We start from the raw sequence: 20,775 nt of genomic DNA, 5'->3' as shown, positions 1-20,775 counted from the left end.
TCACAACAAAATTAGGCATAATAATGTGTTAATTTCACGACTGTATATATCAGTATCGGTTGATATCGGATTCGGTAATTAAGAGTTGGTCAATATCGGAATATCGGATATCGGCAAAAAAGCCTTTATCGGACATCTCTGATTTTAATCAATTAAGAATCGTTACAAATAAGAATCCTAGCAGTGTGGTACCTTTTTTAATTCATTAGTATCTGTATATTGTACAACCCCAGTCACAATACTTTTGTCCATATGTGCTGACAATAATTTCTTAAGCACTTCAACGCAACTTTTCCACGTGATGAGCAAGCAAGCAGTCAACTTCCCAACAGCAACTTTGCACAAACTGCCAGATTTTCCTCCAACAAAACTCTGACCGCTTCCAAAAGGGCTCGCTTTTGTGCAATAGTTAAGTTTGCGAGTGTGAGTCAGTGCGTCTGCTGATAGCAGCATGTGGCAGACGTGGCGACGGTGTGTGTGTGTGTGTGTGTGTGTGTGTGTGTGTGTGTGTGTGTGTGTGTGTTTGGCGTGGCGGACCATTCCTGGAATGTGGAGCGAGGATCCTAGAAGCTGTTGGAAAGAGATGATTGGCTTCAGAACGCGGTGGCCCCCGTCGTGACAGATGGTTGGGTGGTGGACTCACCGAGCTGAAATCACCCACTCGCACATACAGTATGTGGCTTTAGCAGTGCTGCTAAGCGTGCACGCCACAACACACATGCGCTGACTTCAAGCACTGTGCTACCATCTTGAAGAATTTTTTTTAATCACCTTTTCACTTCATTTGCACGATTTAAGGAGTCTGAGACACAAAATCCACAACTTTGTAGAGCGGTGGTAGGTGGAAAAGTTGCTGATTGCGTGGAATTAAGGTAAACAATTAGGGATGTTCCCATCAGATCATCCATAAGTGAGATTGGCTGATACCGATCATATTTATTAACTGTACATTTTGCACTGTATTTATGGTGAGTGCTATTTTAACCAGGTCCTTATTCTCTTTTATTTAATACAACCTTTTGTTCAAAACAAAGTCAATAGTACACAATAAACACATACTACTATTTATTACTAATTTAAAGGGGAACTGCACTTTATTTTGGTATTTTGCCTATCTTTCACAATCATTATGAAAGACATGACGACGGATGGATTTTTTTTAATGCATCCTAATCTGTAAATATAAATAAATGTAAGTCCACTTTAGGGTTGTACGGTATACCGATACTGGTATAGTATCGCAGTACTAATGAATCAAAAACGGTACTATACTCTGTTTGAAAAGTCACTGTCATGATACCATGTACGGGAGCGTATCTAGTCGATACTATCCTACTCAGTGCAGTGTTTCCCACACATTCATTTATTTGTGGCGTCCCGCCACGAAATAATTACGTCCGTCACAAATAAAATAAAACAATTTTTTTTTTGTTTTGTTTTTTGTCCTGTCCAGCTTCTCAGGCAAATCATATAGTTGATGTAGATGCCCATATAGGCTGTTCAGATTTACTTTACAAAAGAGAAGTGTAGGATACTTCTCTTGTTGCCTTATTTGTATTTGACCACTACTGTTTTCTGTTTATTTGTTACTGACTGTGGCAGGACACCTCTGCCTCTGTTTCACTTTATGTTGCTGGCAAATAATATGGTTGTGGTAGTAGGCTAAAGTTAAATTATTTAGTATGCACTAATTAGAGGGGCAGAGCTTTAAGAGACATTTTAGCTTTTATATTTTATAAGATATATTTTTTGTAAGAACCACAATTAATAAATATATTTCAGTGAATAACTTATTGTTCAAATCTGTATATAAATATGTACATAAAGTGTTGTAATCATAGTGTAAAATGAATGGATGGATGGATGTTTAAAACAAAACTGTTATTAATTAGTAAGTATACATTTTTTGAGCCTTTTTAGAGAAAATCATATCATTGTAGTAAATTATGCAAATTACTCGATGATGTTATGGTGACCACGCCCATAGCCACACCCCCACCGCCACAGGTATCTTGGCAGTTTATGGGAAACACTGCAGTGGCTAGAGTGTCCGCCCTGAGATCGGTAGGTTGTGAGTTCAAACCCCGGCCGAGTCATACCAAAGACTATAAAAATGGGACCCATTACCTCCCTGCTTGGCACTCAGCATTAAGGGTTGGAATTGGGGGTTAAATCACCAAAAATGATTCCCGGGCACGGCCACCGCTGCTGCTCACTGCTCCCCTCACCTCCCAGGGGGTGATCAAGGGTGATGGGTCAAATGCAGAGAATAATTTTGCCACATCTAGTGTGTGTGTGACAATCATTGGTGCTTTAACTTTACTACTATGAGTACATCTATATTTTTTGGCATCACAACAACTTCTTTCGTTTAAAAAAAAAAAAGTATATTATGTTTATAAACTCAGGAAATATGTCCCTGGACACATGAGGACTTTGAATATGACCAATGTATGATCCTGTAACTACTTGGTATCGGATCGATACCTAAATTTATGGTATCATCCAAAACTAATGTAAAGTATCCAAACAACAGAAGAATAAGTGATTATTACATTTTAACATAAGTGTAGATAGAACATGTTAAAAGAGAAATTAACCAGATAAACAGTAAATGAACACGTAGATTAATAATCAATTTTTAGAGCGTGTCCCTCATAATTTTGACAAAATAGAATGATAAATGACACAATATGTTACTGCATATGTCAGCAGACTAATTAGGAGCCCTTGTTTGCTTACTTACTACTAAAAGACAAGTTGTCTAGTATGTTTATTTATTTAAGGACAAAATTGTTCTTTGATTGCAATAAAAACATATGTTTAATATACCCTAAGACTTTTTATTAAAATAAAACCAAATATGCCATTTTTTTGTGGTCCCCCCCTGTTAAGAAAAGTATCGAAATACATTTTGGTACAGTTACTAAAATATTGGTATCGGGACAACACTAGTCCACTTACAGTGGAGTCAATGGGAGCTCCTCTATTCCGCCCATAAAATACAATAAATAACCATGCAAAAAACCTCCAACAATACTCCATTTACATTTTGTGACTTGGATATTAACCAAGTATTCGTGGTATTGTTATTATAAGCGCTAGCGCAGACAAACTATTCATAGCGGCGACGTGATCATTTCCGTGTCTCCCTATGTTTACATCACCGAGTGATCTGCTGCTTCCTCGCTTCCCTGCTACCTGAAAGATTATTCGAGATCACAAATCATGAATCTCACCTGGACAGAAGAAGTCTGAGTAGGTATTTCGACAAGTTGATACACTTTGACAGCGATTTACGACCGGAAACTGGCGAGGACGACACGAAAAGAGGCTTGGTCCCCCCCGCACCCCCTCCCCTTTTCTTTGTGAGGATTATGAGTCATTCTTCGCTTAAATGGGAATATATGAACATCCTAGCAGTCAACATCATAATGACAGCAGACTTTGTACAGTAAGTGATGTTTTATTATGTTTTTTTATGGCTCTCAAAGTCTGCAGTGAGTAATAATCAGTGATGAAGAAAAATAAAAAGCAAACGTGATGCGTTTTTCAAAATGAAAGCGCCGCGTACGCGGCAAATTAAAGCCCGGTGGCAGCATGCGGCCCGTTAAGCATTTCAATCTGGCCCGCCGGACATTCCCTAATAATTTTTTTTACATCTTTAAGATGGAAACTGTAGCTGCTATTATGATGTGCAGTGATGTTTTCTAATGACCGTAAATCTTGAACTATACAAGGTAATACAATGGTTGGAATCTGTGCTTTTGCATGGTATACTAGTTACTATGGTAATCTAATTAGTTACTATGGTAATCTAATTAGTTACTATGGTACTCTAAGTCACAGCAGCTCAGACGAGGCACCAAGCAGTGTGGGTGGGGAGTGTTTCCATATAGTGTTTTCAGAGCGGCCAGCTTGAAATGCAGGTGTCAGGAGATTTTTACAACAAAGTTCTAAAGCTTAGTGATGTATCAGATACATCAGATTGTAGGTGGGGTTTTTTTTTTACCCTTTGCGTTCATGCTTTGCTGTGTTTGTTGCATTTTTGTTGCGTTTCGCTTGATTGTAAAATATGTCGATAGAGAGGGGGGTAACGTTCATGTGTTGTCAATATTCAGTGTTTTGTCGTTCACAGATAATATTGTAAATCCCATATTCTTTATTTTCTTGTACATTCTGGGTGTATCATTCAGTAAAAATAATTAAAATTCCATTCCGTTTTTTTAGGCGGTCTGTCATAAAATTTTTAGCATTCAGACATGTTTGTAAGGTTTTGTGTAAGTGTTCCTAAAAATAGATATACCAGCCCCCAGACACATTTTTTCTCTAAATTTGGCCCCGAGTCAAAATAATAGCCCAGGCCTGCTTTAAATGGTGAAAATGCGTAAATATTAAATGTTATTATAAATGTGCCCGTTACTACATTACATATATACTTACATCAAAATATCTCAATGGAGGTGTTTGGATGTTTTTTTAAGGGCTTTATAGGTGGAATTGTGCGGCTCCCATAGGCTCTATTGTAAGCTAACTTTTGAATGCATTTATTTGATATTTAGAATGCAAAAAATACATATAAAACAACATTTATCGTCATGTCTCTCATAATGATTGTGAACGATAGGCAACATGCCAAAAAAAAGTGCAGTTTTATTTTTGGCCTGTAAGTCCTCCTATGTCCAAAACAACAAAACATTTTCTTGGAGAAAATAAAAAGATGTACCTAATCATTCTCATATCGGTCGCATACTGATTAGGACTGTGAATCTTTGGGCACCACACGATTCGATTTGATTCTTGGGAGGAAAGATTTGATTCAGAATCGAGTCAAAACGGTTCAAAATCTCTACTTTTTTAATGACATTGGGTGCCAGTTCTATGATTAACTACATTCCTCCATAAAAATAGATGAACAGCTTTGATAAATTTCGATATTACTTAAAAAAAACAAACAGGTTTTTCTTGATAACATTTTACCCAAACATTTAACAAAGTGAAATAAAAATAAGGCAACAAGAGAATATCCCACACTTCTTTTTTCTAAAGTAAATCTGTACAGCAGATAAGATCATCTACATCAGTGTTTTTCAACCTTTTTTGAGCCAAGGCACAGTTTTTGCGTCAAAAAAAATCCAGAGGCACACCACCAGCAGAAATCATTAAAAAAACAAACTCAGTTGACAGTAAAAAATCGTTGTCGCAATTGTTGGATATGACTTCCGAAAGGGACAAGCGGTAGAAAATGGATGGATGGATGGACTTTAAACAACCAAGCATGCATCAATATAGCTCTTGTCTCAAAGTAGGTGTACTGTCACCACCTGTCACATCACGCCGTGACTTATTTGGAGGTTTTTGCGGTTTTCCTGTGTGTAGTGTTTTAGTTCTTGTCTTGCGCTCCTATTTTGGTGGCTTTTTCTCTTTTTTTGGTATTTTCCTGTAGCAGTTTCATGTCTTCCTTTGAGCGATATTTCCCGTATCTACCTTGCTTTAGCAATCAAGAATATTTCAGTTGTTTTTATCCTTCTTTGTGGGCAGGCACATTGTCGATTGTCATGTCATGTTCAGATGTACATTGTGGACGCCGTCTTTGCTCCACTGTAAGTCTTTGCTGTTGTCCAGCATTCTGTTTTTGTTTACTTTGTAGCCAGTTCAGTTTTAGTTTCGTTCTGCATAGCCTTCCCTAAGCGTCGATGCCTTTTCTTAGGGGCACTCCCGTTTTGTTTATTTTTGGTTTAAGCATTAGACACCTTTTTACCTGCACACTGCCTCCCGCTGTTTCCGACATCTACAAAGCAATTAGCTACCGGCTGCCACCTACTGATATGGAAGAGTATTACACGGTTACTCTGCCAAGCTCTAGACAGCCCCGACACTCAACAACAACACATCATTTGCAGACTATAGAACGTGACAAGCGGTAGAAAATGGAAGGATGGATGTATGGAACTACTGGTTTGCAAAAAAATATTTTTAACCCAAATAGGTGATATTTGATAATCTCCCACGGCACACCAGACTGTATCTCACAGTGGATGAAAAACACTGCTCTACATCAACTATATGATTTGTCTGAGTGGCTGGACAGGACAGATTTTTTTTCCGTCTATTTTTAATTTGTTTGAATCGATTAAGAATCGTTACAAATAAGAATCACAATCCATTCAAAAATCAATGTTTTGACACCCCTAAGAAGCACTGTGTTAAAACTAGAGCTGCAACAACTAATCGATTAAATCGATTAAAATCGATTACCAAAATAGTTGGCGATTAATTTAGTCATCGATTCGTTGGAACTATGCTATGCGCATGCGCGGAGGCTTTTTTTTTTTTTTTTTTTGGTTATTTTTTTGTTGTTTTTTGTTTTATAAACCTTTATTTATAAACTGCAACATTTACAAACAGCTGAGAAACAATAATCAAAATAAGTACAAAAACAGTACAAAACAGCGCCAGGGCGGCGGTGAGGCTACGTCTCATGAGGTGGCGTAAGCTAGCCAATGATGTGTCATGTGCAGCTCACGTGTCGACGGCGTCTCCTTTGCTGGAAAAATTCGAAAAATGGTGCAGGAAAACACTACCGATAGTTTAGCGGAGAAACATCTTGAGGTTATTGCTTCAATGGAGAAAAGTGTACGACCTAAGTCGTCAAAAGTGTGGGAACACTTCACTTTAAAGACTTCAAAGAAGAGCGTTTCCTGCAAAATGGCACGGAAGTACAACATTGCTTCAGAAGCACCTGAAAAGGAAACATGTTGGAGCCATGGATGAAGGGAAGAACTCACAGTACGTAACTTTTTAAGTCCATAGTGGCAACAAGTATTCATGAGTTCAGCTTTTTTGTGAGTAACTTTAAAGTTATGCCTTTGTTGCAACGCGGGGCTGATAATGTGTCTCCGGCACATTTGACTCCGTCTTGAGAGAGAAAACGCACGGTTACCAATTTGGAAATAAACGTAACGGACAGAAATATCTCAGGTTGGTTTCATAATGGATCAATGTAGCCAGGCCGATAAAGCTATATAAATCTATTTAGATTTGAGTGACGCTTTAGTATAACTAAACGTTATGAAGGTGCTGGAATATTTCATGCTAATATTCAGAGGCAGCCTGAAATGAATCCTTTATTATCCACAACAGAAACGTGTACAATATCTGATTCAGTTCTGATGAGTTAAATTTCTGTGTTATTGTTGCTGTATGCTGCACCCCCAATGTCCACAACATGGTGTCAGTATGCTGGTTTTTTTCAATAAAATACTGGAAAGGATAGAAATGTAGTTTGTCTCTTTTATCCGATTATTAATCGACTAATCGAAGTAATAATCGACAGATTAATCGATTATCAAATTAATCGTTAGTTGCAGCCCTAGTTAAAACAATGACTCAATTTATTAAACATTTAAAAAATATATATTTTCACAAAATGGACGTTTCATCCCCCTCGTCATCATCCTCCGGACACCGGAAAGTAGCATGCTACCTAAGAAACCAATAAAAACAGAGTAGTAGAGGTGGGGATCTTTGGGAACCTCACGATTCAATTACACTTCAGGAGCTACGAGTCAATTAAAAATCGATTATTAAGTCTTACCTTTCTTTTCGTTTCCCTAAATAAGCGTTTATCACTTGCAACTTTTAAAAAACAGTGCATTTGTAATAAGAAATTCCCATCACATCTATCAAATTCATGGTAATGTGTGCAAAAGTGGAACATAAGAGCCGTGTAATAAAAAGGAGCTGGTCGGATCTCTCAGTGAGGTGGCTCGCTCCACTCAGCCTCATTTTAGAACTGTCTGCATTACTTTGTTTACAATAAAAAAAACTATCGATTGACGTTTACTAATCGATTTTATGATCGTCCGTGTCCGAAATGTGAAGCATCTAAAAATTGATATTTTCACCCACCTTTATAGAGGAGTACCTCATTTTTGTTGTTGCCCCGAGTTTAACAGAAGCTTTGCTTGTGCATCTCCCTGAGCAAACATGAAGGTGTGTGCGCCCACCACCAACATCACCACCTCTCACAGTCGCCGCCGCCATTATCACGGCCATCAGCAGCTAAGCAACAAATAGCAGCAGTGTGCTTGACACGGAGGCCGACGCCAAAAGCAAATATGCATGCAGGACAGAGAGAGGCAACGTGAGAGTAGAAGCTTGGGAACGTCACAAGTAGAGATCGACTGATTATTTGGCATTCTGACGTACATCTGTCTTTCTTTTTTGTAATTATTGGTATCAACTAGAGATGTCCGATAATGGCTTTTTTGCCGATATCCCATATTCCGATATTGTCCAACTCTTAATTACCGATTCCGATATCGACCGATACCGATATATATACAGTCGTGGGATGAACACATTATTATGCCTAATTTTGTTGTGATGCCCCGCTGGATGCATTAAACAATGTAACGAGGTTTTCCAAAATAAATCAACTCAAGTTTTTCCCGGAAGAGTTAGTGCTGCAAGGGGTTCTGGGTATTTGTTCTGTTGTGTTTATGTTGTGCTACGGTGCGGATGTTCTCCCGAAATGTGTTTGTCATTCTTGTTTGGTGTGGGTTCACAGTGTGGCGCATATTTGTAACAGTGTTAAAGTTGTTTATACGGTCACTCTCAGTGGGACCTGTATGGCTGTTGACCAAGTATGCCTTGCATTCACTTGTGTGTGTGGAAAGCCGTAGATATTATTTGATTGGGCCGGCACGCAAAGGCAGTGCCTTTAAGGTTTATTGGCGCTCTGTACTTCTCCCTACGTCCGTGTTTTAAAAAGTCATCAATTTTACTTTTTGAAATCGATACCGATAATTTCCGATATTACATTTTAAAGCATTTATCGGCCGATAATATCGGCAGCCCGATATTATCGGACATCTCTAGTATCAATCTTTTATTATTATTTGTTTTTTAAATGCAAAATATCTACCGTATTTTCCGGACCATAGGGCGCACCGGATTATAAAGCGCACTGCCGATGAATGGTTTATTTTCAATCTTTTTTATATACAAGGCGCACCGGATTATAGGGCGCATTAGTCTTTTTTTTCTCCTTCTAAATGGAAAACACTTCTTTGTGGTCTACATAACATGTGATGGTGGTTCTTTGGTCAAAATGTTGCATAGATTATATTTTACAGATCATCTTCAAGCCGCTTTCTGACAGTCGCCGTGCCGGATGCGCCGTTTTGTGGGCGGTCTTATTTACGTGGCTCACCTTCTCCCCGTCATCTTTGTTGTAGCGGTGTAGCGTGCAAGGACGGGAGTGGAAGAAGTGTCAAAAGATGGAGCTAACTGTTTTAATGACGTTCAGACTTTACTTCAATCAATAACGGAGCAGCATCTCCTCATCCGTAAACAACAACACCGGAAATGTGTCCCGTGGAAAACCGTCCTCTCTAATAACTAAAGTTCCTTGGGTGAATAATGTAAGCTCACTACACCGGTATGTTTTAGCGCTTTCATGGCGAGTTTACTGACAGATATAAGTAAGAACTTTATATTAAAAATGGCAACAGCGGAGGATGAATGTCCCATAACAAGAAGAAGAAGCTTATCGACTACGGTTTTCCATGGGACACATTTCCGGTGTTGTTGTTTCCGGATGAGGAGATGCTGCTCCGTTATACTACAAAGGCGGACGCGCGCAATTTTTCAGGATTTATGCAGATCCCAAATACAGATCAGCAGGTACCAGAAGGTAAGAAAAGTAGATTTTCCATAATATTGTGAAACAAAACGCCAGATAATATGTCTTACCTTATACACACACCACAATAATACTTTACTGATAATTTAATGCGCCGACAATCCACCAAGCGTTGCGGCTTCATAGCTTACCAAAGTCGTACTAAAACATTTTGATGGATTCAGATATACTGACAGATATAAGTAAGAACTTTCCGCTACTCTATATTAGAAATGACAACAGCGGAACATGAATGCCACAAAAGAAGGTAGGGAAAAAGAAGAAGCTTATCGACTACGCCATCGGCACAGACTACAATGGTGGACGCGCGCACATTTTCAGGACTTATGCAGATCCCAAATACAGATCAGCAGGTACCAGAAGGTAAGAAAAGTTGTTTTTGTATAATATTGCGAAACAAAACTCCAGATATGTCTGCTAATAGGTGCCATTTTGCTGTCATTATACACACACCATAATGATACTCGTATGTTTAATGCGACGACAATCCATCAAGCGGTGCGGCTTCATAGCTTACCGAAGTCGTACTAAAAACATTTTGACAGATTTTTGAGCGCTGTGTGTAATGTTCGATATTCTCAATGGAACATTTAAAGTTTTGTTGTTGTTTACTGGCGTATCTCTTATGTGTGACTGCCATCTACTGGTCACACTTATTACACCATGTACCAAATAAAATTGCTTTGAGGCCTTCATAGCTTACAAAGTCGGACTAAAACATTTTTATATATTTTTGAGTGCCGTGTGTAATGTTCTATATTCTCAATGGAACATATAACATGTTGGTGTTGTTTACTTGAGTCATATTGCCATCATATTGTAAAACCAGAATTATTTCGTACATTAGAAAAAAGGATTTTAAGTGCGCCTTATAGTCCGGAAAATATGGTACATCAGCAGATATAATATATGCACATGTAATACCAGTATTTAGTGTTTTCAAAAAGTAAACAATTAGTGAAATGGTAATCACTACTGTTTAAGTATCAGCCTGTTTTCCCTGCTTGGGAAAAGTTCCCTTTTTATTTTATTTTTATAAATTACTCTCATTGTCAATCATTATCCCCAAAATTATTTGATATCAGACAGAGCATTTATTTGATTTCTTGTGAGAATTATCCTTCGGTCTGTTCAGCTACTGTCACCCCTTTTCTCTCCTAATGTTGCTTACAGTCCGTCTCCTCTGCTTACTAGTCAAAACTTTACATGTTTGCCAGGAATCCAGTTTTTGTCCTTCTTTCCTAGTGCCTTCACGGTTCTTATTTTGTTTGTTTTTGCTACTGCTATCATCGAGTCGGTCCACAAGCATATATTGTTAACACTTGGAGCATGGGCACATTAAAGAAGCGTGCAGAATTAAATGTTCTATGATTCAATCAAATAACCCGACAGAGACAAATGACATGAAGATGACACCAAAGAAATTTATGCCTAAAAATCCAAATTTTGTGTAAATATCTTAAATACATTTACTCTATAGATAAAGAAGTGCAGGCAGCAGCTCACATGTTCTCATACTTTTCTGTAACATTTAGTTCAGCCAGTCTGAAAAAAGTCTATGTGAAAGCTAAGAATTGTTCTTATTTAAATGTCGGCAATAGTTCAGGGTTCCTCACGAGGAAACTTTACAATGTATTAAATCCATAAACTGCTATAAAATTGAGTGGATGACGAGTTATTGTGGTGTAGAAAAATCCTATATTTTTACATATTTTTCCAGGAGATTTCCAATATTTTGCAATGCATTGCTGCTAAATAAACCACAACATTAGTCCCACATAAAACATGTCACCACTGGTCTAAGGTTTCTGAAATAAAATGTAAAAAAAAACAACTTTAAGCCTTGTCTAGCTATTTAATTACGTATACTATTCATGTTTAAATAACTTATTGCAAATGAATATCGACTACAAGTATCGGTTAGCTGCCTCCTTGACTACTAATAATCGGTATCGGTCATGAAAAACCCATATCAATCTGTAGTCAGAAAGTCTGAGATGATATCATACTTTGTCTACTTAGAGTCCAAGCAGAAACAGAATCTATAAATGAGATGGATGTTCTACTTAAGTGCTCTGCTAAACGAGGTGTGCACTAAATATATTTTTTTATGTCCATTTTAAAAAGGATTCCATCCATTACAGCACAGTTGCTTCTTGTTGGGGATCAATGTTGACTTTCACATTGCATTCATTACAAGATAGGAGTGGGACTCCTATCAAAAATCCCAATACAATACGAATACAATAGAATCACAGACAGAAATTGTGCGATATTTTGGAAGAAAAACACCTATAATTCCTAGTTTTAGCAGTCGCCATTGTCGCATCCTTGGGAAAGTAGCCTAAGGCAGCATCCTATCATCATGTCGCTATCACCACAATGCCTCATTTTCTCAAACTACGGGTAAACAATCCACTTGTGGCTGCAGTCGCACACCTCTTAGGTACTTGGTGCTTGTAAAGCTGTCCAACGTATGCCGCATTCTGGTCTTTCAGCTTGTATTCAAAACAAAAAACTACAAAATCTTCTTAGTGGTGATGTTGAGCAGGTTGTTGAATGTGTGTTTAGTTATAAGACGGAAAAAAACAACTTCTGACACCCCAACGCAGGGGTCTGCAACCCAAAATGAGCCATATTGGACCAAAAAACAAATCTGTCTAGACTCGCAAAAAATTAAAAAGCCTTACATAAGTTTAATAATGTAGGCAGCACATGATGTAAATGTCTATTTTAGCTATATAAGCCTACTATCAAAATGACTGTCGCAGGCTGACGCAAATCTTCAATAACAGAAATGTTAAAATGTAATATTTATTCTACACATTTTGACAACATTGCAAAACATTAGTAAAACAGAGGCTTCTCAGAGGCTGAGTTAAAGTACCAGTACGGTGGAAAAACCAGTTGACTTCATATGCTTAATTGTGTTTCCTTGTATCCACTAAACCATATACAATTGTTTTTACAATCTGCAAAGTATGGAGCATTTTGAATATTCAACTCGGCTGTTTTCCCTGGAGATTGACGTCACAGTAGTAACGTTTCTGCACTCTGACCATGTTATCAGATCAGTCTTACTGGAAATTCGCAAACATTTGAAAGAGATGTGCTGTTTATCATTAAGACATGAACACATGGTTTTTTTGTTAATGCATTCTAAGTCGTCAATAAATAAATAACAAGTCCGCTATATATATATATACATATATATACATATATATATATATATATATATATATATATATATATATATATATATATATATATATATATATATATATATATACACACGTATATATATATATACACAGTGTTTCCCATAAACTGCCAAGATACCTGTGGCGGTGGGGGCGTGGCTATGGGCGTGGTCACCATGACATCATCGAGTAATTTGCATAATTTACTACAATGATATGATTTTCTCTAAAAAGGCTCAAAAAATTTATACTTACTAATTAATAATAACAGTTTTGTTTTAAACGTTCATCCATCCATTTTACAATATAATTACAAGACTTTATGTACATATTTATATACAGATTTGAACAATAAGTTATTCACTGAAATATATTTATTAATTGTGGTTCTTACAAAAAATATATCTTATAAAATATAAAAGCTAAAATGTCTCTTAAAGCTCTGCCCCTTTAATTAGTACATACTAAATAATTTAACTTTAGCCTACTACTACAACCATATTATTTACCAGCAACATAAAGTGAAACAGAGGCAGAGGTGTCCTGCCACAGTCAGTAACAAATAAACAGAAAACAGTAGTGGTGGTAGTATTGTCACTATAACAATCTACAAGGTTAATGTAGGTTGCTTCTCTTTCTTCCCCTCCATTTTTCTGCATTCTTTCGTATCTCAAGTTATCATTACGTACAGGTATATGTATTGTTACATTTGAACAACTGTATTGTTGATAATAAAGGTAAAGTATTGGTATTGTTCATTATCAATAGCGCTATTTCTATTGGTATTTGTATTACTCCATTTGTAGTGTAATGATGCTCAATGTCATTTCTGTATTGTGTTTTATTTTCACTAACTGCTTATTTGCTATTACTTTTACCATCATATTTGTACATGTCGTATTTGCTGATGTTGCTCTATTGTTGTTGTTGTTGTGTTTGTTGTTGTTGTTTTTGTCTCTCTGTCTAATCCCCCTCTTGTCCCCACAATTTCCCCCTCTGTCTTCTTTTTTCTCTCTTTCTATCTCCCCCTGCTCCGGCCCGGCTGCACCAAATGATAATATAAATACATTTAATAAAGTCAAATAGAAATAAGGCAACAAGAGAAGTATCCTACACTTCTCTTTTGTAAAGTAAATTTGAACAGCCGATATGGGCATCTACATCAACTATATGATTTGCCTGAGAAGCTGGACAGGACAAAAAATAAAAAATTTAAAAAAATAAACATTTTTAATTTATTTTTATTTTTAGCGGACGTAATTCTTTTGTGGCGGGCCGCCACAAATAAATGAATGTGTGGGAAACACTGATATATATATATATATATATATATATATATATATATATATATATATATATATATATATATATATATATATATATATATATATATATATATATATATATATATATATATATATATTAGCATTAGTGAAAAACAAAAAAATGTCCTTTCTAATCCATTTTCTTGTTACTCTCTGTGTCTTCTAGCCGCTCAGGCAAATCATATTGTCTAAAGAAGCCTTTTCCCATCGATAACGTGACATTATCGCGCTCGGAATAAATATATATGTATATATCTATATACAGCCCGAGCCCCGGCCAAGTTTTTTTAACCCAATGCGGCCTCAGAGTCCAAAATTTTGGGGAGCCCTGGTATAAACCATCATCATATTTTGTCATTTGATGCAGTTTAACGTTAGCAGCCTGGCAGGTACACACCTCAAGAGAAATTTATTTTGGTACTTGATACGGTTAGCATTTGAACAAGCTAACATTGGCATGCTATATTTTTTATTAGCTAATTTAACAGGTATACACCTCAGTGTCATATGTTTTGATATTTCACTAATGCTAACCGTAAGCATGCTAATGTTAGCATAGTACTGTAAGCATGGTAGCTCTTTTTACTAATTTGTTTTGTTACTAACGCTATTTGGCCAGCGTGCTAACTGTTAGCATTACAGTTTTGCTTTGGCTCTTCGGCGTTGACACAAATTTCTACATTGTACTGGTTTTGAAGGTGAAAACGACCAAAATTTGTGAGTCTGTGGCACTTGTGCTGTAGTATTACGTGTACAGTAGGATGGTTTTGGGGGGTGTGTGAAGTCTTGCAGATGAAATGTCCTTCAAAATACTGAATCCCCGGCAGCTGCAGGCAGCCAAAGTGCTGTTCTGCAACAGCGATGGGGGTTTATTCTACACGCCACGTTCCCCCTGGAACAGACAGAAATTCATCACCCGGTGTCGCCAGGTAAACAAAACGAGAAGAATGACTCGCCAAAGAATCCGTATCACCTTGTGCTCGACTCCTGCGAGTTGGAAGCAGGTAGGAAGAACTTTAGCGTGTTGACGGCGGAGCGTGGTGTTCTTGGCGTACTTGAACACAACCGCCTTGCTCTTTTTTACAATTACAGGGTCACCGTGTGTGGGAGTGGAGGCTGGTGCATCAAACCCAAAGCAGACAGACTGGGATGTTCCCATGAGAGCGTATACATTATTTACACACCATCTGCTGGTCCTGTTCGCTCGCATGTTTCTGCTGCATGATGCACTAAATAAGCCCCGTAAATCTCACCGCCGACTTCTCAACAAGCAAATACCAAGCTGACCTGATTCGTTGTGATGAAGATGCTGAGACATTCTGCCATGCTCACACACACACACCGAGGGACGGGTACCAAATTTGGTACTTTTATAGGTACCGACTAGTAGGGCTGGGCATCGTTTAACATTTTTCCATACCAGTACCAACACCATTACCCTTAAAACGATACCAACTGAGTACTTTGGTCGATATTAATCGGACCGCAGATGGGTCCCCACATCTGCTGTCCCCTCCAAGGTTTCTCATTGTCCCATTGGGTTGAGTTTTTCCTTGCCCTGATGTGGGATCTGAGCCGAGGATGTCGTTGTGGCTTGTGCAGCCCTTTGAGACACTCATGATTTAGGGCTATATAAGTAAACATTGATCGATTGATTGATTGATTATCATGTGAAAAGAATGCAATGAGTTGCGTAATTGTCACCACTTCTCCCCATTCAAGATTTTTACACAAATACATTTTGTAAGTGCTCAAATATTTATTAAATAACTGTACAAACATGTACAACAAAGTATTATTTCTGCTGTGTAATTAATGTTAGAATAATTATGTTTATATTATCACTAGGGCTGCAACAACTAATCGATTACATCGATTAAAATCGATTATAAAAATAGTTGCCGATTAATTTTGTCATCGATTCGTTGGATCTATGCTATGCGCATGCGTAGAAGCAATTTTCTATATTTTATTTTTTTTTTACATTTTTTTTTAATTTTTATAAACCTTTATTTATTAACTGCAACATGTACAAACAACTGAGAAACAATAATCAAAATAAGTATGGTGCCAGTATGCTGGGGTTTTGTCAATAAAATACGGGAAAGGATAGAAATGTAGTTGGTCTCTTTTATCCGATTATTAATCGATTAATCGAAGTAATAATCGACAGATTAATCGATTATCAAATTAATCGTTAGTTGCAGCCCTAATTATCACACGACTTTTATGCTTAAGGGCCGTTGCTATAATTATTGTCAATTGTGCTGAGGTGGTATTTTTCTTTGCCTGTGCAAAGCTGGCAATCCAAAAGATTGCAAGCCAGTCTGGTATCAGTGTCTGTGTCCAGGAACGGCCTGCTGACTGCCAAGGCCGAACACCGCCGTGACGCAGACAGAGCAGAGACAAGGCGATATCACCAGCGTCAACACATTTGCATTTTTGTATAATCATATATTGTGTCTAACCGGAGTTGTCGAGATTACCCTCTTCCCTCGGCGACAGCTTCCGTGATGTAAACAGGGACCTCCCAAATAAATAGAGGAAGCACGCGGGCTGGACTCTTAGAACGTAGTTTGGATCTATAACTAGAATACAGCCCAAAACACGTGTCTCCTCATAGAGCCAAATTTAACTGTCTCTGCATGATTCCTTGCTTCTCGTCTGTTTAATTGATGTCATCAGTGTTTGAACCTGACAATTAGCGAGCAAGCTAAGCTAGAGTTAGCTTACATACCTACGACATGCCCAAAACGATTTACTTGACAATACATGTTTTAACACACAAAGGATGAGTACTGTTTATATATTACCCGAAGTTACCGACGGTTGAGCAGTGTCCTGTTGAGATGACGACAACGATTCTGGTGTTATAGAAGCCGCCGGCTTTTAAAACACAGTACAGTTCTCCACCCTTAAGTTTGCTCCGTGCTTGATGAGGTGTTTAATCATATTGCTAGTATTCCCCGTTTTCAGCAAGTGCAATGCTTACATTATTAACATTTCTAGGGCACAACAAAGAAAGAAAAAACCCCACCATACACTAGTATAGACTACTGCCATCTACGGTATACACTCCGTTAAACTGCCTCTAGGTAATGTTGCAATTCTCAATGCCAACAAAGAAATTGATTCATAAAAACGCTCCAACCTAAGAAAAGTAAGGCTCCACTTTTTTATGCTAATTTACATTGGCTTTGCTGTTGACGTGCTACTGATTAGCATTAGCGATTTTACATGCCCATTTTAACGCCTCCAAATGTGCTAATGAAAACTACAACTATGATGCATGTTACAATCAAACAGCTGGTTTGTTTAAGTGCAATACTTACATTATTAACATTTTTAGGGCACAACAAAGGAAGAAAAAAAAAAAAGACCAGACACTAGTATACACTACTGCCATCTACGGTATACACTCCGTTAAACTGCCTCTCGGTAATGTTGCAATTCTGTATGCCAACCAAGAAATTGATTCTTAAAAACGCTCCAACCTAAGAAAAGTAAGGCTCCACTTTTCCAAAAAATGTGCTAGCTTGATGCTAATTTACATTGGCTATTGACATGTCGGCCAACAGTTAGCTCAGCTCTCGATGAAATGCGAGTTCAGATATTTTATTTCTTTATTTTTTCACGTTTAAAATGTTTTTTGCAATTTTGATTTTGACAGTACCACATAAGATATGTTTTAATTGCTGATGCGGGTTTATTGATTTTTAAATGGGCCAGAAAATAACCCGTTTTGTACAATGCCCAGTAGATAGATAGATAGATACATAGATAGATAGATAGTACTTTTGCGTAAATGTGTTCCTGTATAGTATTTGTCCAGCAATGGTCATGTGGTGACATAAATTATGGTATTTTTAGAGGTAATCATTGAAGTCGGACATCACTGAAGGCCTAGGTGGGAAACGCACGGCCCGCCACTGGAAAACAATATAAATGGACAGCAGAGCTCAGTGTTAAATGTCAAATAAAATATGTTAAAAAAAATATAAACCGTATTTTTCGGAGTATAAGTCGCTCCGGAGTATAAGTCGCTCCGGAGTATAAGTCGCACCGGCCGAAAATGCATAATAAAGAAGGAAAAAAACATATATAAGTCGCACTGGAGTATAAGTCACATTTTTTGGGGAAATTTATTTGATAAAACCCAACACCAAGAATAGACATTTGAAAGGCAATTTAAAATAAATAAATAATAGTGAACAACAGGCTGAATAAGTGTACATTATATGAGGCATAAATAACCAACTGAGAACGTGCCTGGTATGTTAACGTAACATATTATGGTAAGAGTCATTCAAATAACTATAACATATAGAACATGCTATACGTTTACCAAACAATCTGTCACTCCTAATCGCTAAATCCCATGAAATCTTATACGTCTAGTCTCTTACGTGAATGAGCTAAATAATATTATTTGATACTTTACGGTAATGTGTTAATAATTTCACACATAAGTCGCTCCTGAGTATAAGTCGCACCCTAGGCCAAACTATGAAAAAAAATGCGACTTATAGTCCGAAAGATGCGGTATATAAAATAAAATCTTAAGTATCGGGAATTGGTACTGTATCATTTCAAATGTGTCAAAAACTCCAACTATTTAGAATTAATTTGAATCAATGTACTACGACCGGAAATGCTACAATGTAAATTTGATTAAACCCCTAAACATACATGAAACAAATCTAAATATGGTATAAAATGCAGTATGAAAAAAATTTAACAATATACTTTCATTTGAAAAAAGCACAACATTCATCGATCCATCTATATAAATACATGAAATAACAATACAATTAAATTAAATCAATGATTGGACATGAAACCTCATAAAACATTTAAAATCCACATATTTTGAATTTTTCAGGCAAAACTGGACAATCATGCATTACATACTATACATTACCTTTTGCACTATATTAATTTATATTATTATGTGTTGTCAACTTTGTACTTTTTTTTTTAAATGTCATTTCCTGAAATAAATAAATAAATAAATGGATAAAAAAAAAGAATGAAAATTCACATATTTGTACTGAGTGGCATCATGCTCTTCTTTGCTAAGTGCAAGTATTAAAATAAAGGAATTTTTTTTTAAATGGTTGTTTTAAATGTCTCTTGTTTTATTTTGCTACCTTTTATAGCGATTTCTAACATTTCGTACTAAAGTGTTAAACTGAAATCAGGCTCGGAAACGTGCTATTGTTAAAAAGGTGATGTCGGCCATATTTGTCATGTTCTACTAAAGTGGAGGGATAAAAGTTGAGTACTCACCAGATGCTGATTGTTGCAGGGGAAGCTTGTAAAGGGCTTGTTAGAAGATTGTAAGACGCTTTCACCACATAAGATGCTTCAAAACGTCCTAACTTCTCAACATTGGCTTGTTTTTAATCAGACAAACACCTGACATTCCGTGTTTCCCCTCTAAACGCTCAACTTCCTGTTAGAAAAAAGAAACCGGAAGAGGAACTTAGAGAAACAGGAAAGTCTACAAATTAAAAGCACGGGTGACAGGAAAAGTAAACGTGACTGTCAGGTTTTAAGTAATGACTTAATATGTTGCCAAATGATCTCCCAAGTCAATTCGTACTTTGTAGTAGTGCACAAAAAGCAAGATTTGACTGTGTTGCTGCTCAAATTCCCACCTGAACAACAAGACAACAGATTGTTGCCCCTGAGCAAGAAGAGTGGGATTGAAGAATGCTGCAAATATTGCTTTGGAACGAGCAAACTTCCCGGGAGAGCAGCACTGTTAGCACATCACAACTTCCTGAATGGGATCCAGAGCTTATTAGGCACATTTGTGTCACCTGCTTACCCACGATGCACCAGTACCGACAGAGCATCCATCAACATCCGCACAGAGGAACCATGGGAAATACACTCACACACACACTTGTGCAGCTTCTGACCATCTTGGAGGAATTCAATTCTGTGAGAAAATGGCGGGCAGCATGGTGGAGTGTGTGGTTAGCACCACTGCCTCAACGCCCGGGGATTCTGGGTTTGAACCCCACTTTGACCTCTACGTGTGGAGTGAATACACTCTCCCTGTGCATCATGTGTTAAGTTGTGAAACATAAACATGCAAGTTGTGTTAGTGGTGAAAATATGCACGTTATGTTAATTGTAAAACAACATACACGTTTTGTTAATTGGAAAACAAAATGCATGTTATGTTGATTGTCAAAAATATGCATGTTATGTTAATTGTAAAACCCGTCTCCGTTTGAGATAGTCTCCTGCTGGCCCCACTATGGACTGGACTCTCACTATTATGTTAGATCCACTATGGACTGGACTCTCACTATTATGTTAGATCCACTATGGACTGGACTCTCACTATTATGTTAGATCCACTATGGACTGGACTCTCACACTATTATGTTAGATCCACTATGGACTGGACTCTCACACTATTATGTTGGATCCACTATGGACTGGACTCTCACTATTATGTTGGATCCACTATGGACTGGACTCTCACTATTATGTTGGATCCACTATGGACTGGACTCTCACTATT

At 37.4% G+C, this 20,775-nt stretch overlaps 1 protein-coding gene across 7 annotated transcripts in view; it reads right to left on the bottom strand.

Annotated features, from left to right (window-relative positions):
* LOC133635124 (tetraspanin-1) overlaps positions 1 to 19,923 on the bottom strand; it is a 169,410-nt gene extending 149,487 nt beyond the window's left edge. For 6 of the 7 annotated variants that reach the window (XM_062027935.1, XM_062027937.1, XM_062027934.1 and 3 more), the window contains exon 1: positions 19,524 to 19,780. The gene's annotated coding sequence lies outside the window, so the exon portion shown is untranslated. Of the gene's footprint in view, positions 1 to 19,523; positions 19,781 to 19,894 lie in introns of those variants that run through there. The other variant, XM_062027936.1, reaches the window with a different exon arrangement.
* Positions 19,924 to 20,775: the final 852 nt, after the last annotated feature.

This window comes from Entelurus aequoreus, linkage group LG19, assembly GCF_033978785.1.
Source record: "Entelurus aequoreus isolate RoL-2023_Sb linkage group LG19, RoL_Eaeq_v1.1, whole genome shotgun sequence".
Lineage (NCBI taxonomy): Eukaryota > Metazoa > Chordata > Actinopteri > Syngnathiformes > Syngnathidae > Entelurus > Entelurus aequoreus.
The sequence above is the reverse complement of the archived record's forward strand: the minus strand, read 5'-3'. Positions and strand labels throughout refer to the sequence as shown.